The sequence below is a fragment of the Ceratotherium simum genome, chromosome X (assembly GCF_057802395.1).
Source record: "Ceratotherium simum simum isolate JZ-2026a chromosome X, ASM5780239v1, whole genome shotgun sequence".
NCBI lineage: Eukaryota > Metazoa > Chordata > Mammalia > Perissodactyla > Rhinocerotidae > Ceratotherium > Ceratotherium simum.
Genome location: NC_141940.1, coordinates 65,382,787 through 65,405,301, shown reverse-complemented (window position 1 = coordinate 65,405,301; position 22,515 = coordinate 65,382,787). Strand labels below are relative to the sequence as shown.

The 22,515-nt window shown below is 34.4% G+C and overlaps 1 long non-coding RNA gene across 1 annotated transcript in view; it reads right to left on the bottom strand.

The window, feature by feature from the left end:
• Positions 1–22,515, bottom strand: part of LOC147911872 (uncharacterized) — an 87,922-nt gene that overhangs the window by 17,825 nt on the left and 47,582 nt on the right. The window contains exons 3-4 of the long non-coding RNA XR_015550747.1: positions 9,028–9,084; positions 7,960–8,087 (exon numbers count right to left, since the gene is read on the bottom strand). This is a non-coding gene — a long non-coding RNA (uncharacterized LOC147911872). The remainder of the gene's footprint in view (positions 1–7,959; positions 8,088–9,027; positions 9,085–22,515) is intronic.

Below are 22,515 nucleotides of genomic sequence, written 5' to 3'. Positions count from 1 at the left end.
ATAAGACTAAGTTGGAACATCTAGCCTCCAGCAATGTAAGAGAATAAACTTCTGTTGCCTCAAGCCACCAAATTGGTGGTAATTTGTTATAGCAACCATAGGAAGCTAATACGGTTGGCCACCCTAGTCTTGCTTAGAGTTGGAGATTGGTGTGGACAAAGATCAAAGGAACATATTTAAGAGGAGAAATACATTGAAATATTAGACCATGAGGTCCAGGTACAGAAGGAAGTGAAATCAGCAAAAAACAAAAATTATGATTGGAGAACAATGGAGGGTTAAAATATTGAAGAGATCAATACATCTTAAAGAGCCAATCTAATAGGAATATGAAAGTAGACAGGAAAGAGCATAGTTAAAGGTTACTCATAACTCAAAATAGAGATGGAACATTTCTGTGAGAAGAGAGTTCAAAATGAGTCCGTGTGTTTAGGTGATTGAAGTAGACTGAATGTGATGGTGTTTGAAAATGAGGGGATTTGGGTACTATTTGAAAGTTGCTGGCTTATAAATGATATTTAAAACAGAGAGAGTGGATGAGAACACCAAAGGAATAAATTTATATAGAGAAGAACACCAATGACTGGGACCTGGGGGGTCTTCAATGTTAAGAGGTTGATGAGAAGACTATGATGACAAAAGAAGGAAAGAGAAACAAAAAAACTGTTGAAACAACAGTAAAATTTGTTCAGCAAGGTAAAAGTCCTGAAAAAAAATGACAATGACCAGTAGGAAGGAGGGTTGCAGAAGAAATTAATAAAGGTAGAAATATTGTAATTGACCCTCCTTTTCTGACTATCCTTATAGTATTACCATAAATATGTGGCCTGAGTCATTTTCTACTGAGTACAGTGCCCTCCCCAGTTCTGTCTTTTGGTGGAAATATGGACTGTATGTTTGGGAATTTTCCTCCAAATCTTGTTCATACATTCTCTCCATATAAATACTCGATATTCTCAGCTGGATCAGATTTAGAAACAATTTAGAAATAACTTTTGGTTCTATACAACTATTCCATATGTAATTAATTTCTATTCATCCTTATTATTTCCTGTGTTGTCTCTGAATTTATACACATCTTTATTTTTTTTAACTTACTGAATTCAATGCTTCACTCATTTGTTTTCAATTTCTCTTGATTTTATTAGGTGCATTTAAGGTTGTAGATTTTTCTGTAGGTGTCACTTTAGTGGCATCCCACAAGTTATTATATGTAGTATTTTATTACATTTAAAGTCTAAATTTGGGGTATTTAACCCATTAGGAATATGTGTGTGTGTAAATGTGTTTAAATTTCTAATCATTTTTATTTTTCAGTCTATATTTTTATGGTTGTCTTCCAATTTTTTTATATTTTAGTCAGAAAGTTGAGAACGTGCCTTGGTAAAGCTTAATTTTCTGATTAGTTCAAGGTCAGATTTTATAAATATTCTATATCACTTGGAAAGAGTACATAGTCTCTAATTGTCTTATCACCCCATACTTCTCTACAAGTAGTTTAGTGCAGTGGTTAAAATCATGGTCTCATGTCAAGCTGCCTTGGTTCGTATCCTGGATTTTCCCCTTACTAAACATGTAACCATAAACAATTTGCTTAACAAGTCTGCCCTCACTTTCATTATCTGTAAAATGAGAATGATAGGAGAATTTACTTCTAGGTTTTTTCTGAGAATTAAATGAATTAATATGAGTAAAACATTTGGAAAATACTAGTCACATAGTTAGTGTTATGTGTTAGTTGCTGTTATATTAAACTTCCTATTCTGATTTACCCATTCCTAAAAGCAGTGCATTAAAATACTCAATTATGATTGTGGTTTTGGCCATTTTTCCTTATAAATCTGTTAGTTTTTGTTTTATATATGTTTTTGTCTATGTGGTTTTGTGTTTCATAGTTCATATCTGTTCCTTTTATTCTTATGCAACATCTTTCTATTTTTATTGATGATTTTGCCATAAACTATATCTTATCTTAAGTTAATATTGTTATTCTTTTATTTTTATGAAGTTTTCCCTGTTTTTTTGTCACTTTATTTTTATTTATTTTAACTTTTTGGATCATTTTGTTTTAGCTCTATTTCTTGGAAACAGATTGTAGCTATTTTCTAGTTTCAATTTGTTTTCTTTGTCATTTAATAGGTGAACTTAGTAATATTTACATTTAGTGATATTTCTGACATATGTAGACTAATTACCATCATATTATTTTTTCATTGTACCATGTTTTTTTAATTAAGGTGTAATTGACATATAATATTATATTAGTTTCAGATGTACAACATAATGATTTGAAAACTGTATATGTTGCTGTGTGTGGTGATGGATTGTAATTGGTATTTGAGTGGTGAACATGATGTAATCTGTGCAGAAATAGAAGTATAACGATGTACACCTGAAATTTATACAATGTTATAAACCAAAGTTACTACAATAAAAATAAAAAAAAGAAAACTGCATATGTTGCAAAATGATCACCACAATAAGTCTAGTTAACATCTATCACCACATAGTTACAATTTATTTTTCTTGTGATGAGAACTTTTAACATCTACTCTCTTAGCAACTTTCAAATATACAATGCAGTATTATTACCTATTGTCACTATGCTGTACATTAAATCGCCATGACATGTTTATTTTACAAGTAGAAGTTTGTACATTTTGACAACCTTCACCCATTTCACTCACTCTCCCACACTCCACCTCTGGTGACCACAAATCTATTCTCTATATTTATGAGCTCAATTTCTTTGTTTGTTTGTTTGTTTAGATTCCACATATAAGTGAGATCATACGGTATTTGTCTTTCTCTGTTGGACTTGTTTAACTTAGCTTAAGGCCCTCAAGGTCCATCCATGTTGTCACAAATGACAATATTTCATTCTTTTTTATGGTTGAATAATACTCTATTGTACATATGTAACACATTTGCTTTATCCATTCATCCATTGAAGGGCACTTAGGTTACTTCCACATCTTGGCTATTGTAAATAATGCTGCAATGAACATGGCGGGGTAAGGATTTCAAGTTAGCATTTTCTTTTCCTTTGGATAACTACTCAGAAGAGGAATTGCTAGGTCATATGGTAGTTCCAGTTTTTTAATTTTTGAGGAACCTCAATACTGTTTCCTATGGTGGCTTCACCAATTTACATTCCCACCAACAGTGCACGAGGGTTCTCTTTTCTGCACATCCTCGCCAACATGTTATTTCTTGTCTTTTTGATAACAGCCATTCTAACAGGTGTGAGATGATATCTCATGATAGTTTTCATTTGCATTTCCCTGATGCTTAATGATGTTGAACACCTTTTCATGTACCTGTTTGCCATTTGTATGCCTTCTTTGGAAAAATGCCTATTTAGTTCCTCTGCCCATTTTTAAATCAGATTGTTTGTTTTTTTAGTATTGAGCTGTATGACTTCCTTAGATAGTTTGGATAATAAACCCTTGTCAAATATACAATTTACAAAAATTTTCCCCCATTTGGTAAGTTGCCTTTTCATTTTGTTAAAGATTTCCTTTGCTGTGCAGAAGCTTTAATTTGATACAGTCCCACTTGTTTATTTTTGCCTTTGCTGCTTTTTCTTTGGGTTTAAAATCCAAAAAATCATCACCAAAACTGATGTTAAGGAGATTACCACCTATGTTTTCTTCTGGCAGTTTTATTGATTGATGTCCTATGTTCAAATCATTAATCCATTTCGTGATAATTTTTGTGTATAGTGTCAGATAGTGGACCAGATTTATTTTTTTGTATGTGGCCATCCAGTTTTCTCAAGACCATATATTGAAAAAGCTATCCTTTCCCCATTGCATATTCTTGACTACTTTTTTGTAAATTAATTGACTATATACGTGTGCATTTATTTTGGGGCTCTCCATTTTATTTTATTGATCTATGTATCTGTTTTTATGCCAATAACATACTGTTTTGATTACTATAGATTTGTAATATAGTTTGAAATTAAGGAGTGTGATGCTTTCAGCTTTGTTTTTCTTTTTCATGATTTCTTTGGCTATTTAGGGTCTTTTGTGGTTCCATACAAATTTTAGGATTTTGTATTCTATTTCTGTGAAAAACGCTATTGAAATTTTGATAGAGATTTCATCGAATCTGTAGATTTCTTTGGGAAGTATGCATATTTTAACAATGTTCATTCTTTCAATCATAATCATGGAATATCTTTCAATTTATTTGTGTCTTCTTCAATTTCTTTCATCAATTTCTTGTAATTGTCTGTGCATAACTCTTTCAGCTCTTTAATTAAATTTATTCCTAGGTATTTTATTCTTTTTGATGCAATTGTAAATGGGATTTTTTTTCTTAATTTCTCTTTCTAATAGTTTTTATTAGTGTATAGTAATGCAATAGACTTTTGTATATTGATTTTATATCCTGCAACTTTACTGAATGTGTTTATTAATTCTAATAGTTTTTGGTGGAGTCTTTAGGGTTTTCTATATATAATATCATGTCATCTGCACTGGTGACAGTTGTACTTATTTTGGTTTTTGATTTGGATGGCTTTTATTTCTTTTTCATGCCTAATTGCTCTGGCTAGGAATTCCAATACCATGTTGAATATAAGTGGTAAGAATGGGCATCCTTGTCCTTTTCTAATCTTGGAAGAAAAGCTTTCAACTTTTCACCACTGAGTATGATGTTAGCTGTGGGCCTGTAACATATGGCCTTTATTATGATGAGGTATATTTCCTCTACACCCACTTTGTTGAGATGGTTTTTTGCCATAATTGGATGTTGAATTATGTCAAATGCTTTTTCTGCTTCTATTGAGATGATCATATGCCTTTTCTCTTTCATTTTTTTAACATGATATATCACCTTGATTTGCAGATGTTGAACCATCTTTGCATCCCTGGAATAAATCCCAGTTGATCATGATGTATGATCCTTTCAACGTATTATTGATTTTGATTTGTTACTGTTTTGTTGAGGATTTTTTCATGTATGTTCATCAGGATATTGGCCTGTAAGTTTGCTTTCTTGTGTCATCCTTGTCTGTTTTTGGTATCATGGTAGTGCTGGCCTCATAAAATGAGTTTGTAAGTGTTCCATCCTCCTCTATTATTTGGAAGAGTTTGAGAAGGGTTGATATTAATTCTTCTTTAAATGTTTGGTAGAATTTTCCTGTGAAATTGTCTAGTCCTGGACTGTTTTTTGTTGGGAAGTTTTTGATTATTAATTCAATCTCTTTACTAGTAATTCGTCTGTTTATATTTTCTATTTCTTCATGATTCAGTCTTGGTATGGTGTATTTTTCTAGGAATTTACCATTTCTTCTAGGTTGTTTAATGAGTTGGCATATAATTGTCTGTGGTAGTCTCTTATGATCCTTTGTATTTTTGTTGTATCATTTGTAACCTCTCCTCTTTCATTTCTAATTTTATTTACTTAATTTCCCTCTCTTTTTTCTTGGTGTGTCTAGCTAAAGATTTGTCAATTTTATTAAAAAAAACAGCTGTTACTTTTATTGATCTTTCCTATTAATTTTTTAGTCTCTATTTCTGCTCTGATCTTTGTTTTTGACTTTCTTCTGCTAACTTGGGGCTTCATTTTTTTTGCTTTTTCTAGTTCCTTGAAATACAAAGTTAGGTTGTTTATTTGAGATCTATCTTTTTTCTTTATGTAGGTATTTAATGCTATTAACTTCCTTCTTAGAACTACTTTTGCTACATCCAATAAGTTTTGGTATGTTGTATTTCCATGTTCATTTGTCTCAAGATATTTTTGATTTCTCTTTTGATTTCTTCTTTACCCCATTGGTTGTTCACTAGCATGTTGTTTAATCTTCACATATTTGTCAATTTTCCATTTTTCTTCTATTACCTGATTTCTAGTTTCATACCATTGTGATTGGAAAAATATTTGACATCATTTGAATCTTCTTAAATTTGTTAAAACTTGTTTTATGCCCTAGTATTTAATATATCATAGAAAATTCTCTGTTTGTGTTTGAAAAGAATGTGTATTCTGGTGCTGTCAGGTGGAAAATTCTGTATATGTCTGTTAGGTCCATTCTGTCTTTAGTGTTGTTCAAGTCTGTTGTTTCCTTATTGATTTCCTGTCTGGATGATCTGTGCAAGATTGTAAGTGGGATATTTAAGTCTCCTATTATTATTATATTGCAAACTATTTCTCTCTTCAGTCCTGTTAATATTCGCTTTATATGTAAGGTGATATATGTATGCATGTATATATATATTTTTTTCTCTAATTTTTTCTTCTGCTTGATGGAGCCTGCTGTTCAATCTCCTTATTGAGTTTTTTGATTTAGTCATTGTATTCATAATCTCTAGGATTTCTGTTTGGTTCCTTTTTATGGTGTCTATTTCTTTGTTGAATTTTTCATTTTGTTAATGCATAATTTTCCTGATTTTGCTTAGCTTCATATGTTTGTTTTCTTATAGATCACCAAGATCCTTTAAGATGATTATTTTGAATTCTTTTTCAGGTAGTTTTCAGATCTCCATTTAGTTAGGGTTGGTTACTGAAGTTTTCTTAATTTCTTTTGGTGGTGTAGTGTGTGCCTTATTTTTTTGATCCTTCTATTCCTGTGTTGGTGTGTGCACATTTGAAGAAGTAGCCATTTCTTCCAGTCTTTATAGGCTAGGTTCAGCATGGAAAGATCTTCACCATTCCACAGGAATCTGGGGCATGCTGCCAGGGTCCATTGGTGGGTGGGGCCTGCTACTGGGGTCTGAAGAGACCTGCAGTCAGATGGGGAATACTAGGTCCATGGTCACAAATGGCCTGCTGCTGGTGTTCCTTAGTTGGATGGAGCCAGCTGGCAGGGCTCCATTGTCAGTTAGAGCTTGCTAAGGGGCTTTGTAGCTGAGCGGGGTCAGCCTGTGGGGCTTCTTGATTAGGAGGAGCATTTGATGGTGTTCACAGTCAGGCAGTGCTGATGGCAGTGGCTATAGTCTGGTAATGATGCTGGCAGGGGCTGCAGTTGGATGCAGCCACTAGGAGGGCCGCTAGGTGCATGCCAGCCACTTAGAGCCTCGACGTCTTTGTTCTGAGCTAATCCCAGGTAATGTAAACATGTCAATTTCCCCAGTTTCTACATGAAGTGATAGAGAAGGGGGCACCTCAGGCAGTGCCCAAAACACTGTGTAAGTTAGATGTCCACCTCAGTGTCTCTTTCCCCAAATGGAAATATCATAGACTGAGGCAATCCTTCTCAGTGCTGCACTGTTAGCTTGGGGAGTAGTGATGTGGACAAAGTGAAACTGTTCTTCTTACACTTTTTAATGTGTTTTTTCCCCCTCAGTTTTTGTGCTCTATTGGAACGTTGTAACCTCTCCTCTGTGTTCTGTAATTCTCACAAAGACATTTTCCTCCATGTATAGTTGCTGAATTGGTGTTTCTGTGTGGAAACTAGGGCTGAGAATTTCTTATTCTGCCATCTCACTGATGTCACTCCTACTATATATATTTTATTGGTTCCATTTCTCTGGAGAACCCTACTAAACATATTTTGGTAATGAGAGTGGTTCTGGAAGAACATAAACTTAAGGATGAGAGTTCTGGGGTTTTGGTGTTGGTTCTGAATTTGTTCTAAATTTTTTGGAATTGGTTATCTATTCTGATTAAATTTAAAGGCACTAATGATTCTGTTTCCAGTAGTAAAGAGAGCATTGATAGCCCAATGGCTTAATGCATCAATAGAGATATGAAAAATAGTACCATTAGATACTTGTAATCAAATACTTACAAGAGTCAAGGTTCTGAGTGATCATGTATTTGATACCTTAGAACATTTCTTTTGAACTAACGAGTATAATGAGATTGGCTGGTTGCTCAATTGTTCTGGAGAAGCTGGAAAAACAAATGAAAGCTGAGCTCAGGGATTCCAATGCCCAGCTCAAGCACTGAATAAATAGCCAATAGAAGCAACAACTCCACCCCTGTCTGAGGAGATTAACCCTACTTTACCTGAGGAAATTATAATGGCCTCTTCTGAGATAGTTGCCTTGCAAGACACTGCTGATTCTCCTCAGAACTCACCCCACCACTCTTCTTTGCTTCTAGACTTATAACCAGACTTAAATTCCAGTAAGCCCCTAAAGGGGAGGTATAAAGTGTGACATATGAGGAGATGTGTTACACTCTAAAAGAACTACTTGATATTTCCAATTTTTTCAAAGAGAAATCTGGTAAATATGTATGAGAATTTATATTAAAGGTCTGAGACAATGATAAAAGGAACATAAAGTTGGATCAGGCCAAATGTATTGATATGGGCCCACTTAGTAGAGATTCTGGAATTAATGTTGCAGCTTGGTGGCTTAGAAAGGGCTCTAACAGTTTGCTTGGTTTATTTCGTAAAACACGAACCAAAAGATGGCCTACACTAAATTAAGTTGAAATGCCAGAGCTTTCTTGGTATATGATAGAGGAAGGGATCCAAATGCTTAGGGAAATTGGAATTTTAGAGTAGATTTATCTTTTAAAGCCTGCACATGCATTCTGTACTCTGTTCTATTTTCATAACTTCTTATGAATCTATCCTATTCCAAAACAAAACACTAAAAAAAACTGCAAATATATAACTTTAAATTTATATTAGCCTTAGAGAGTCCTTATAAAACTCTATATATCTTCTCTCACCTGGGCTTATTGTTCATTGCAGCAGACCACAGGCAGAAAGTTATTATGATTGCCCCAGTATTATTCAGCTAGGGAGCAACAGAGAAGAAGCAGTACTGGGGGCTGCTAACTGCATTTCCTCTGTCTATTCTACTATCCTGTGAAACAGTAATATTAGTAAAGAGCCTGAGAGAGTTTAGCAGAAGAAGCACTTAGAAAGGCAAACCATGAAGAAACAAGGGTGAAGAAGAAAAAACATCATAATAAAGATGAAATAAAGAGAAAGCTGTTCATCATCAGCAAGGAGACAGTAACAATGTGCTTCAGGGAATGCTATGTCAGAGAGGAAGGATGTGGGAAATCATGAGAGTAGAAAGTAAGTGGTCCAAACACAAGAGAACTTTTCATTCTTACCTGGCCAATGCAAATCAAAAGCTTCAGTTTTCCAGTCCATTTTCTCTCCAAAGATTTCTACATTTGAAGTGATAAATAATAGTTAAGATTTATGAATTGCCACTATTTTGTACACTAAGCATATTATATTATATTTTACAGTTTTCCAACACCTGTTTCACAAATAGTGACATCTATATATACTGAGACTTATATTTATGATTGGTAAAGATAGGTTTTGAAGTAAAACTATTTAACATAAATGGAGTCCTTATTATCTTCCTACATAGAATGTCTGTAAACAAAACAGAGAAAACTATATAGTCAAATTTAAACTTATCTCAGGCCTTTGCCACATCTTTATGTTAGTAAATAGGTTCTTTGTTTAGCAATATGGTCCACAAATATTTTGTATATTTTAACTTTCTTATCATCACAGAGAAGCTATTGATGACACAGAATGTGAATAGACCAAGTACTTTTTTTAAAACTTATTTTATTGTGGTCATATTGGCTTAAAACCTTGTATAAATTTCAGATGTACATTATTAATTATCGGTTTCTGTATAGACAGCATCATGTTCCCCACCAATAGTCTAATTTTTATCCATCACCATACATACATGCCCCTTTACCCCTTTTGCCCTCCCTCCAACCCCTTCCCCTCTGGTAACCTCTCTGTTCTCTTTATCCATATGTTTGTTTATCTTCCACATAAGAGTGAAATCATACAGTATTTGTCTTTCTCTGTCTGGCTTATGTCGTTTAGCATAATACCCTCAAGATCTATCTGTGTTGTAATAAATGGCATGATTTTGTCTTTTTTATGGCTGATTAGTATTCCATTGTATATATATATATATATATATATATATATATATACCACATCTTCTTTAACCATTCATCCACTGATGGGCACTTGAGTTGATTCCACTTCTTGGTTATTGTGAATAATGCTGCAATGAACATAGGGATGCATAAATCTCTTTGAATTGTTGACTTCATGTTCTTTGGATAAATACCCAGTGGTGGGATAGCTGGACCATATGGTATTTCTATTTTGAATTTTTTGAGGAATTTCCATACTGTTTTCCATAGTGGCTGCAGCATATGAGGGCTCCCTTTTCTCCATATCCTCTCTGACATTTGTTATTTTTTTCTTGTTTATGGCGGCCATTCTGATGGGTATAAGGTGATATCTCATTGTAGTTTTGATTTGTATTTCCCCAATAATTAGTGATGTTGAACATATTTTCATGTGCCTGTTGGTCATCCATGTATTTCCTTTGGAAAAATGTCTGCTCAGATGCTCTACCCATTTTTTGATCGGGTTGTCTTTTGTTGTTGAGTTTTATGAGTTTATTACATATTTTGGAAGTTAACCCTTTGTCAGATATATGATTTACAAATATTTTCTCCCAGTGGGTGGGTTGTCTTTTAATATTGTTCATGGTTTCCCTTGCCTCTCCGAAGCTTTTTAGTCTGATGTAGCCCCATTTGTTTATTTTTCTTTTGTTTCACATGCCTGAGTAGATATGGTATTTGAACAGATGCTGCTAAGACCAATGTCAATAGTGCACTGCCTATATTTTCTTCTAGGAGTTTTATGGTTTCAGGTTTTACATTCAAGTCTTTAATCCATTTTGAGTTAATTTTTATATATGGTGTAAGATAATAGTCTACTTTCATTCTTTTGCATGTGGCTGTCCAGTTTTCCCAACACCATTTATTGAAGAGGCTTTCCTTTTTCCATTGTATGTTCTTGGCTCTTTTCTTCAAGATTAGCTGTCCATAGATGTATGGTTTTATTTCTTGGACGTCAATTCTGTTCCATTGATCTGCATGTGTGTTTTTCTGTCAGTACGATACTGTTTTGATTACTACAGCTTGGTAATATATGTTGAAGTCAGGGATTGTGGTGCTTCAAGTTTTGTTCTGTTTTCTCAAGATTGCTTTGACTATTCAGGGTCTTTTGTTGTTCCACATAAATTTTGGGATTCTTTGTTCTATTTCCGTGCAGAATGTCATTAGGATTCTGATTGGTACTGCATTGAATCTGTAGATTGCCTTAGGTAATATGGACATTTTAACAATGTTTATTCCTCCAATCTATGATCATGGAATATCTTTCCATTTCTTTAAATAATGTCATAGTTTTCAGTGTATAGGTCTATTACCTCCTTGGTTAAATTTATTCCTAGATATTTTATTCTTTTTGTTATGATTGTACATGGCATTTTATTCTTGACTTCTCTTTCTGCTAGTTCCTTCCTACTGTGTAGAAATGTGACTCATTTTTGTACATATATTTTGTATCCTGCCACTTTGCTGTAGTTGTTGATCATTTCTAATAGTTTTCTGGTTGATTCTTTAGGGTTTTCTATATATAGAATCATGTTATCTGCACACACTGAGAATTTTACTTCCTTTCCAATTTGGATCCATTTTATTTCTTTTTCCTGCCTAATTGCTCTGGCTTAAACTTCCAATACTCTGTTAAATAAGAGTAGTGCAAGTAGGCACCCTTGTCTTGTTCCTGTTCTCATAGGAATGGCTTTCGTGTTTTCACCATTAAGCATGATGTTGGCTGTGGGTTTATCATATATGGCCTTCATTATGCTGAGGTTCTTTCTTTTTATACCCATTTTATTGAGAATTTTTATTGTAAATGTATGTTCGATCTTGTCAAATTATTTCTCTGCATCTATTGAGATGATCATATGATTTTTATTTCTCATTTTGTTAATGTGGTGTATCACATTGATTGATTTGCAGATGTTAAACCATACCCACATCCCTGGAGTGAATCCCACTTGATCATGGTGCATGATGCTTTTAACATATTGCTGGATTCAGTTTGCTAATATTTTGTTGAGGAGTTTTGCATGTATGTTCCTCAGCGATATTAGCCTGTAATATGCCTTTTATTTGTTGTCCTTGTTTATTTTTGTTATCAGGGTAATGTTGGCCTCGTAGAATGAGTTAGGAAGCATCCTGCCTTCTTCAGTATTTCAGAATCATTTGGGAAGGATAAGTATTAAATTTTCTTTAAATGTTTGGTAGAATTCATCAGAGAAGCCATCTGGTCCTGGACTTTTGTTTTTTAGAAGGTTTTTGATTATTGTTTCAATCTCTGTACTTGTGATTTTTCTATTCAGATTCTCTATTTCTTCTTGATTTAGTTTTGGGAGGTTGTATGATTCTAAAAATTTGTCCATTTCTTTTAGATTATCCAATTTGTTGGCATATAGCTTTTTATAGTATGCTCTTATAATCCGTTGTATTTATTAGTATCCATTGTAATTTCTCCTCTTTCATTTCTGATTTTATTTATTTGAGGTTTTCTCCTTTTTTCTTTGTGAGTCTGGCTAAGGGTTTCTCAATTTTGTTTATCCTTTCAAAGAACCAGCTTTTAGTTTCATTGATCCTTTCTGTTGCTTTTTTAATCTCTATTTTATTTGTTTCTACTCTATATTATTTACCTCCTTCTACTAACTTTGGGTTTTCTTTGTTCTTCTTTTTCTAGTTCTATTAAGTGTAATTATGATTACTTATTTGAAATTTTTCTTTTTTCTTGAGGTAGGCTTGTATACCTATAAATTTCCCTCTCAGTACTGCTTTGGCTGTGTCTCATTAGATTTGGTATGTTGTATGTTCCTTTTCATTTGTCTCCAGGCATTTTTTGATTTCTCCTTTGATTTCTTCCTTGATCCAATAGCTGTTCAGTAGCATGCTGTTTAGTCTCCACGTATTTGTGATTCCCAGCTTTTTTCTTGTAGTTGATTTCTAGTTTCATAACATTGTGGTCAGAAAAGGTGCTTGATATGATTTCAATCTTCTTAAACTTATTGAAGCTTGCCTTGTTTCCCAACATATAGTCTATCTTTGAGAACGTTCCAGGTGCACTTGAGGGGAATGTGTAGTCTCCTGTTTTCAAATGGAATGTTCTATATAAATCTATTAAGTCCACCTTTTCTAGTGTTTCATTTAAGACCACTGTTTCCTGTCTGACTTTCAGCCTGGATGATCTATCCATTAATTTAAGTGGGATGTTGAGATTCCCCACTATTATTGTGTCACTGTCAATTTCTCCTGTTAGGTCTATTAATAGTTGCTTTATATACTTTGGTGCTCCTGTGTTAGGTGCATATGTATTAAGTGTTATGTTTTCTTGGTAGAATGTCCCTTTTATTATTATATAATGCCCCTCTTTTTCTCTCATTATCTTTATCTTGAAGTCTGCTTTGTCTGATATAATTATGGCTATACACACTTTCTTTCGCTTGCCATTTGCTTGGAGTATCATTTCCCTTCCCACTCCGAGACTCTGTTTGTCTTTGGTGCAAAGATGTGTTTCCTGGAGGCAACTTATTGTTGTGTCTTGATTTTAATCCATCCAGACACTCTGTGTCTTTTGCTTGGTGCACTCAATCCACTTACATTTAGAGTGTTTATTGATATATGAGGGCTGAATACTGCCATTTATCTCTTGTTTTCCAGTTGTTCTATATTTCCATTTTTTATCTTCCGTTGTATTTCTGACTTCCATTTCAGTTTGGTGGTTTTCTGTGAGGGTCCTCAATTTTCCCTTTATTATAATTTGTGACACTGTCTTATTTTTTCTTGTGTGGTACCATGAGGTTTGCCAAGGGTGCTGGGTTCACAGGTGTCACTGTCACTGGTGGGGGCCTGGGGACCTAGGCAATTGTATACATATCCTGCTGCTGGTGGAGCTGGTGTCAGGGTTGCTGCCACTGGGAGCTGGGTCACCAGTTCTGCTGTGGTTCCTGCTACTTATGGTTGCCAGTTCCACCTGCTACCATTGGGGGGTAGGTGGCATTTTTTCTGTTCCTGACCCGTCTGCTGGTAGTTGTGCTGGTCACCTGCTCTGTGTTCACACAGGCCAGGCTGCAGCTGATTGGTGGGGTGCTTTCATGTGGGCAGAGCTGCCACTATTTGGCAGGGAGCATTCACTCAGCTGGGGCCACCGCAGCATGGTGAATGCTTCTGTGGACTGGGCTATTGCCGCTCTGCAAACATTTGTGCATGGGCCAGGCTGTGCCTACCTCCACTCATAGTCATGCTGGTCACTGTGTGAACATCTGCAAACTGGATCACTGCTGCCAGGAAGGGGGAGGGGACCACTACCCTAGTTTCACTGTTTCCCTGGGGTCCAGTTCACCCACCTTCAGATGTATAGCTGCATGGATCTTTCAGGTGTCCTGTGCCGTGTAGGGAATCCTTTGTTGGTTAATGGATGTCCATTTAGTTCTAACTTAGAGGGGAGAGACAAAGGGAATAACTCACTCCACATGATGCTGATGCCACTCTCCTGAATTTATTTTTATTTTGGTCACTGCATTTTATGTTGTATGATTTTCTCCACTCCTTTACTCACACCTTTTCCATAGGAGATAAATGACTAATCTGATTTGTAAAATTAGAAATAATAAACAAGAATTTATCAACTTAGCTCAGATCCTTTTCTTTTAGGAGCAAACTGAACCACAGAAGGCACAATTTTTACTCTGCCTCTTTACAGTTTAGGAGACTTGCCCAGGACAGCATTGCCTGTGATTAAGTAAATATGTCTAAATATGGGGTCACTATTAGTAGGGCTACTTGTCCACAAATATAAACTGCAATAGCTAAAACTTGTCAATATTGTTGATATTTTCAACAAAACAACATTCAGTTTTGTTACTTCTCTCTATTGTGATTCTAATCTCTATTGGTTTGTCTCCACTGTAATCTTTATTATTTCCTTCTTCTGCTAGATTTTGTTTTAGATTGTTCTTTTCCTAATTTCTTAAGGTCTAAAGTTAGGTTATAGATTTGAGTTCTTTCTTCTTTTTTAATGTGTTTATGGCTATAACTTCCTCTCTGACCATTGCTTTTGCTGCATCCTGTAAGTTTTTGTTGTTGTATCTTCATTTTCATTTATATCTATTTCCCTTTTGATTTCTTCTTTGATCCATTAATTGATTAGGAGTGTGCTATTTAACTTCCACATATTTGTGAATTTTCCAATTTTTCTTCTGTAATTGATTTCTAGCTTCATTCTAGCTTCTAGGGGAAGATGCTTTGCATGATTTTAATCTTTATAAATTTATTGAGACATTTTTGTGGCTTAATATATGGTCAAGCCTATAAAATGTTCATGTGCATTTGATAAATATATGTATTCTGCTGATGTTGAGTGGAGTGTTCTGTATATGTCTGTTAGGTATAATTGGTTTATATTATTGTTCATGTCCTCTATTTCATTATTTATGTTATGTCTAGATGTCTATCCATTATTGAAAGTAGTATATTGAAGTCTGCAATGATTATTGTAGAACTATTTCTCTTTTCAATTTTGTCAATGTTTGCTTCACATATTTTAGGGGCTCTGTTATTTGGTACACATATGTTTATAATTGTCTGACAATAGTCAGACAACTTTTCAGACTGTGAGGTTTGTCCTGTAAGTGTTTTCACTTTTGCCTTTTTCCAGCTGTGGAAAATGCTTCTATCCTTTCCTTCAGCTAGTATAAAGTTAAAATTGGAATTGTGTGGACTGTGTCTTGTTATAAAGAGGAAATTTGACATGAAAGTTGAGTTACCCTCTATCACTGCTTGGATGAGCCTGCTCTGACCTACTAGTAAGCACACTCTTCACAACTTTCCTTCCAGGTTTGTTAGAAAAGTACTGTTTACTCTACACATTCATCCCCAAGCAGGTTAGAATAACTTTTCAAATCAAATCCTTGATGTCTTAACTCCTCCTGGAGTTATCGTCCTTAAAAATCTCTATGTTCTGTCTATTCTTTCAGGCAGATGCAATCCGAGAGCTTTAGCCTGAGTTTCTCTTTCATTTGTAGGACTTCTTGAGTAAAAGCAGCATGAAGATGACAGGAAACACCAATATTATGACATTTTCCTTTTATTTCCCAAGTGTCAAAGCTTGATTAGTACCTGTCCTGTCTTCTAATGCTTATTAGGTGGTAGTTTGACCAAAGGTTTTGCCATTACATAACATGAAGTCTCTGGTTTTCCAGACTGCAATATCTCAGTCACCACGTGCCCACTTCCACTCGTTCAGTGTCATATAGTTTAGGTTCTATCAAATGTAGACATTCCTTCCAAGAATCACATTCTAGATAAGTAAAGGTTGAGTTTGACTACCTATAAAGGAAACTCCAAAATAACAGTGATTGAAACAAAAACAAATTTCTTTCTCTCATCAATTAATTCCAAGGCTCTCTTGGTGTCTCCATGAGCATCAGGTACTTCAGTTAACTCATTCTTTTTTCTCTGCCATCCTCATTATAACTAAACCTTCATGGTCTAAAATGGCTGCTTGACCTATAATAATCATGTCTGCATTTCAACCAGCAAGAAGGAGGTAGAGACCAAGAACATCACACTACTTTTTGAAGAAATTTTCTAAAAGTTGCACACACCTTATATGTCATTAGCTAGAACTTAGTCATAAAGCCACATCTAGTTCAAAGAAGGCCAGAAAATATAGCCTATTATTGTTAGACATAGTCATAGATAATAATCAAGGACAGATTTTGGGGAACAACTACAAGTCTCAGTCACAAGTGCCCTCTTCACATCCTCACTAGATGCAGCTTAGGCAAGGGTGGGTTATCTCTACTTTACAGATGAGAAAACTGAATCAGGTATTGTAACTGTGATGGGTAATTTTATGAGACAACTTGACTGGACCACTGGGTACTAAGATATCTGGCAAAACATTATTCTGGGTGTTTCTGTGAGGATGTTTTTGGATGAGATTAACATTTAAATTTGTTAAATTTAGTGACTGAGACTGAGTAAAGCAGATTGTCCTCTGTAATGTGGGTAGGGCTCATCCAATCAGTTGAAGGTATGAAATAGAACAATAAGGCTGGCCCTCCCTGATTAAGAGTTAATTCCTCCTGCCTGACTGCTTTCAAACTGGGCCATCAACTTTTTCCTGCTTTCAGACTTTAACTGAAGCATTGTCTTTCCCTGGGTCTTGAGCCTACCAGCATTTGGACTGGAACTACATCATCAGCTCTCTCTAGCTTGCAGGCTCACCTTGCAGATCTTGGGACTTGTCCACCTCCATAGTCATGTGAGCCAATTCCTCATAATTAATCTCTTTATATATAACTCATATACATAAATCATAAATATATATATAAATTATATGGGCTCTGTTTCTCTGGAAAACTCTAATACAGTAACATCCAGTATCACTTGGATAGTGTACTAAGAAGTAATATATGATTGGAGAGTTTATATCATGCTGTTTTAAATGAAAACTAATGATTTTGTGTAGAAAGATTTGTGTTAATATGCCTCTGTAGTCGTTAAAACAGATTGCTACTGGAATAGGGATAGACACAGGCTAATATTTTTCTGACAATTGTGTTTACTCTATTCCACATATGCAGCAAAATCATGACATGTTATAAAAGCCTCATTAACTTGGAATTATATCTTAAAGAAGTATTATTTTTATGGTAAACCACGTATGCAATTCAGAACATTCATGGATTTTTAGGACAAAACTCTCTGGCTCCAAAGCCCATGTTCTTTCTTCAAACACCACCACAGAGCTTCTTTCTATAATTTGCTGTACTATTCATCAAATTTTTGAAAACTATACTGAGATCTATGTGAAATGAGTTTGTGGAAAGTTATGACATGGGCCTTTATATCTAAGTCTGATTTTAGTTTCTTTTATCAAAACAAGTCTAGTCATCTCAACGGAGAATGCGTATCACTCCTATGGGATTTGCCAAAGGCTTCCAGATTCACCCAGCTGGTATTCAAGGAAATAAAGTATGAGGGAAATGCTTTTGAAATATAATTGTTTCTATACACAGTATAGACTTCAAACCTCTTACACACTAGAGACCCACTGCCCTCAATGTCCTATAGTGAGATGTTGGAAACATTAAAATGATAAGCATAAAAAAGTAAAATTATGAAAAACTTTCTCAGTTGATGATAAAGTACCTAATAGTTATTCCTTTCTACTTCTCTCTGAATCAATTGTAAGTTATAGATATCATGTTCCTTCGTCCCAGATATCTCAGTGTTTCTTTTCTAAAAATAAGGGCATTCTTGTACATAGCCACAGAACAATGATCAAAATCAGGAAGTTTAACATTGATATGATACTATCATCTAATCCATAATCCATATTCCAATTTTAATGGTACTAATAATGAGCTATATAGCTTGCTATTGTTGTTCTATAATCCAATCTAGGTACAAACATTATATTTAGTTGCCATGTCTCTTTAATCTCCTTATTCTAGAACAATCCATTAACATTTCTTTGTTTTTCATGTCCTTGACTTTTTTGAAGATTTAAGGCCAGTTATTTTATATAATATCCCTCAATTTGGATCAATCTGATATTTCATCATGACTAAATACATTTTCAGCATAAATACCACAGAAGAGATGTTGTGTCCTTCTCAATGCGTTACGGAAGAAGACACGTGAAGTCAATTGCCTCTTTACTGGTAACGTTATCTTTGATTATTTGGTTAAGGTGGTGTTGGCCAGGTTTCTCCACCGTGAAGTTACTATTGTACCATTTGTAATTAATAAATAATATGTGAGAAGATACTCTGAGATGATATAAATATCTTGTTCCTCATTAAACTCATCAATTAATTTTAGAATGCAATGAGATAATTCTTATCAGAATCAATCATTCTATGATTATTATTAAGATGATGATTTTCTAACTCTTTCATTTCTTCTACATATATTAGTTAGCATTCTATTTTGAAGAAGACATTCTTATTTATTTATTTGTATCCATATAAACTTATGGATTCTTATTTTATTCAATGGTTTATAATCTATTACTAACATTTATTTATTTTGATGTTCAAATATCCCAGATTTGGCCAGGGTGAGCCCCTTTGAGCTAGCTTTTATGCCATTTGAAAGGTCCCCATAAATCTTTACATTTTTAAGCTTTTTGACCCACAAAACAGTTTCGGACTTATCTTGTACTTTCCCTTCCCCAGTGGTAAAATTAACCATTTCTCCAAGGAGCCCTGTTTCTTCTTAGTACAAAGTTGTATTAGACACCAAGATCTGGACACAAATGGAACTCTTTGCTACTGGTATCATTGATTCTATGCCCTCTCAGAAGACATAAATGCTCATATTTGTACCTCCAATTCCAATTCACAGGGTTCATTTGAGTCTTGAACCTTTTCACTTTTGAAACTCCATTTATCAAATGTGAGAAAACAAGCTATGATTTTTCTCCTTTGTGCAATGCTAGAATATGCATAAAGTAGTTTCAGAATTGCTAAATCCACCACTATGGAAAACAAGCCTAAAACCTACAGTTCAATATTGGTTTATATTTTTTGTTTTATTTTTAGATTGACACTATGTGATCAAAAATACTGCTTAAAAGTTACTTAAATGAGGATTTTTTTCCCCTCTTTGTGTTTTTTTTATTCATTTAAAATGCAGTTAGGTTCATCTGTTTTTGTTTATGTTCTCTTTTAGGATATTTCACTATTTGTATTGATTATTTTTTGAATATATAAACATTAATGTGGGCCCAAAAGTCAAAAGTCAGAAAAGCATCACTTAGCCCCAACCTTTCCATCTCATGTTTACCACTGTTATCTCTATGGATAACCAATATTATTATTTCCTGGGTTTATCAGCAAGACACCTCATGATTTTAGATAGCATGCATTTACTACTATGAATTGATATATTCTAAACATTCCTGATGCTTCAGCTTAATTAAATGCACAGTCCCTTGTTGGTTTTAATGCACTACAATTTTCCCCTTATTTTTATAATATTTTTTTTATTTTAGTGAAATTTGAAGAAGGAGAAAAAGTGAACATATAGGCTTAATTTGGAATCTTAAAACAAGACCTACTCTAATTTTTTGAAAGTAAATGGAAAAGCAAGAATAAAAATATTTAAAAAAATCAGATTTTATCAGTAGAATATGGGGGATTTGGAAGAAAGGATAAATCCAATCATTTGAAAAGTCTTTGCTCTCATTTGGTCCAACATCCAATATATGTAAAGCACTTTACAGTTTTTAAAATACAATCACAAATGAGATAATTACACCAAGTCTATCAAATTATCCCCTTATCCAGGCAAGAAACCTAAAAATGGAGACATTTAGTAACTTTCCCAAGGTCAGAGAGGTGGTAAATAGCATCAAATTCTGTGCTCTTTACCAAGGCAAATGCTCATAGTGAGTTATAGGTTAATTTTTAGTAGTTATATTAAAGGGTCAAATAAGGCGATATTCTAAATATATTTACAGGGAGAAAAACTATCAAAGAACCATGCACAATCCACCTTCAAAAAGACACAAAACATAAAGCAAAAATACACCAAAAAAAACCCACAAACAAGCAAGGAATATCTAATCATAACTACTATATAGAATAGAATAATTTTCCTATAAAATGAAGACTCAGACTGGATTTAGGAAAACACAGACACATACATACACAAACATACACACACATATGTGCACAAACACACGTTGACAACCCTAAAAGACACTTGAAATTTTTTAAAGACCTAATTATTAAATGTAAGAGACTAGGCTGAAGAAAAACAATGGTAAAGAAAGCAGGAGTGGGAAGAAGTGGTTCAAGATGGTGATGTGGGAAGATCCTGAACTCATCTCCTCCCACAGATACACCAAATCTACGGCTATCCAAGGAATAATTCCCTGTGATATAGACCTAAAATCCAGCCGAATGCTTCTTCCACAACAAAGGATAAAAGGGCTACATTGAGATGGTAAGAAGAGGCAGAGATGCAGTCTCACCAAAAACCCCACCCCCAGTGTGGCAACACATAATAAGGAAGGATCTCACAAATATAAAGCTACTTCCTGAGGAGAAAGGGATCCATGCCCCACATGAGGTACTCCAACCCTTGGGATCTGAACCAAAAGGACAAGACTCCAAAATGTCTGACTATGAAACAAAGAGGACCTGCATTCAGAAGACCCGACAGTTTTTCACCATTGAGAATGATATTAGATGTGGGTTTGTCATATATGGCCTTTATTATGTTGAAGTACTTTCCTTCTATACCCATTTTATTCAGTTTTTTATCATAAATGAATGCTGGATCTTGTCAAATGCTTTCCCTGCATCTATTGTGATGATCATGTCTTTTTCATTCCTCATTTTGTAATGTGGTGAATCACGTTGATTGATTTGTGGATGTTGAACCATCCCTGCATCCCTGGAATAAATCCCACTTGATCATGGTGTATGATCTTTTTAATGTATTGTTGTATTCTATTTGTTAGTATTTTGTTGAGTATTTTTGCATTGATATTCATCATTGATATTGGCCTGTATTTCCTTTTTTTTGTGCTGTCCTTGTTTGGTTTTGGAATCAGGGTCATCTTGGCTTTGTAGAATGAGTTAGGAAGCTTCCCCTCCTTTTCAACTTTGTGGAAGAGTTTGAGAAGGATAAGTATTAAGTCTTCTTTGAATGTTTGGTAGAATGCACCAGGGAAGCCATCTGGTCCTGGACTTTTATTTTGGGGGAGGTTTGTGATTACTCTTTTGATCTCCTTACTGGTGATTGGTCTATTCAAATTCTCTATTTCTTCTTGATTCAGTTTTGAAAGGTTGTATGATTCTAAGAATTTATCGATTTCTTCTAGATTATCCAGTTTGCTGGCATATATCTTTTCATAGTAGTCTCATAATCTTTTGTATTTCTGAGGTGTCCCTTGTAATTTCTCCTCTTTCATTTCTCATTTTATTTATTTGAGCCTTCTCTCTTTTTTTCTTGGTGAGTCTAGTTAAAGGTTTGCCAATTTTGTTTCTCTCTTCAAAGAACCGCTCTTGGTTTCATTGATTTTCTCTATTTTTTTTAATTCTCTATTTCCTTTATTTCAGTTCTGATTTTTATTACTTCCTTCTTCTACTGATAATGGGCTTTGTTTGTTCTTCTTTTCCCAGTTCTTTTGGTGCACTGTTTGATTGTTTATTTGAGATTTTTCTTGTTTGTGGAGGTAGGCCTGTATTGCTATAAACTTTCTTCTTAGAACTGCTTTCGCTGTATCCCATAAATTCTGGCATGTCGTATTTTCATTTTCATTTGTCTCCAGGTATTTTTTGATTTCTCCTTTGACTTCTTCATTGACCCAATTGTTGTTCAGTAGCATTTTGTTTAATCTCCATATATTTGTGGCTTTTCTGATTTTATTCCTATAGTTGATTTCTAGTTTCATACCATTGTGGTCAGAAAAGATGCTTGGTATTATTTCAATCTTCTTAAATTTGTTGAGATGTGTTTTGTGGCCTAACATGTGATCAATCCTTGATAATGTCCCATGTGCAATTGAAAAGAATGTATATTCTCTAGTTTTTGGATGGAATGTTCTGACTATATCTATCAAGTCCATCTGGTCTAGTGTGCCATTTAAGGCTAATATTTCCTTATTGATCATCTGTTTGGATAACCTATCCATTGGTGTAAGTA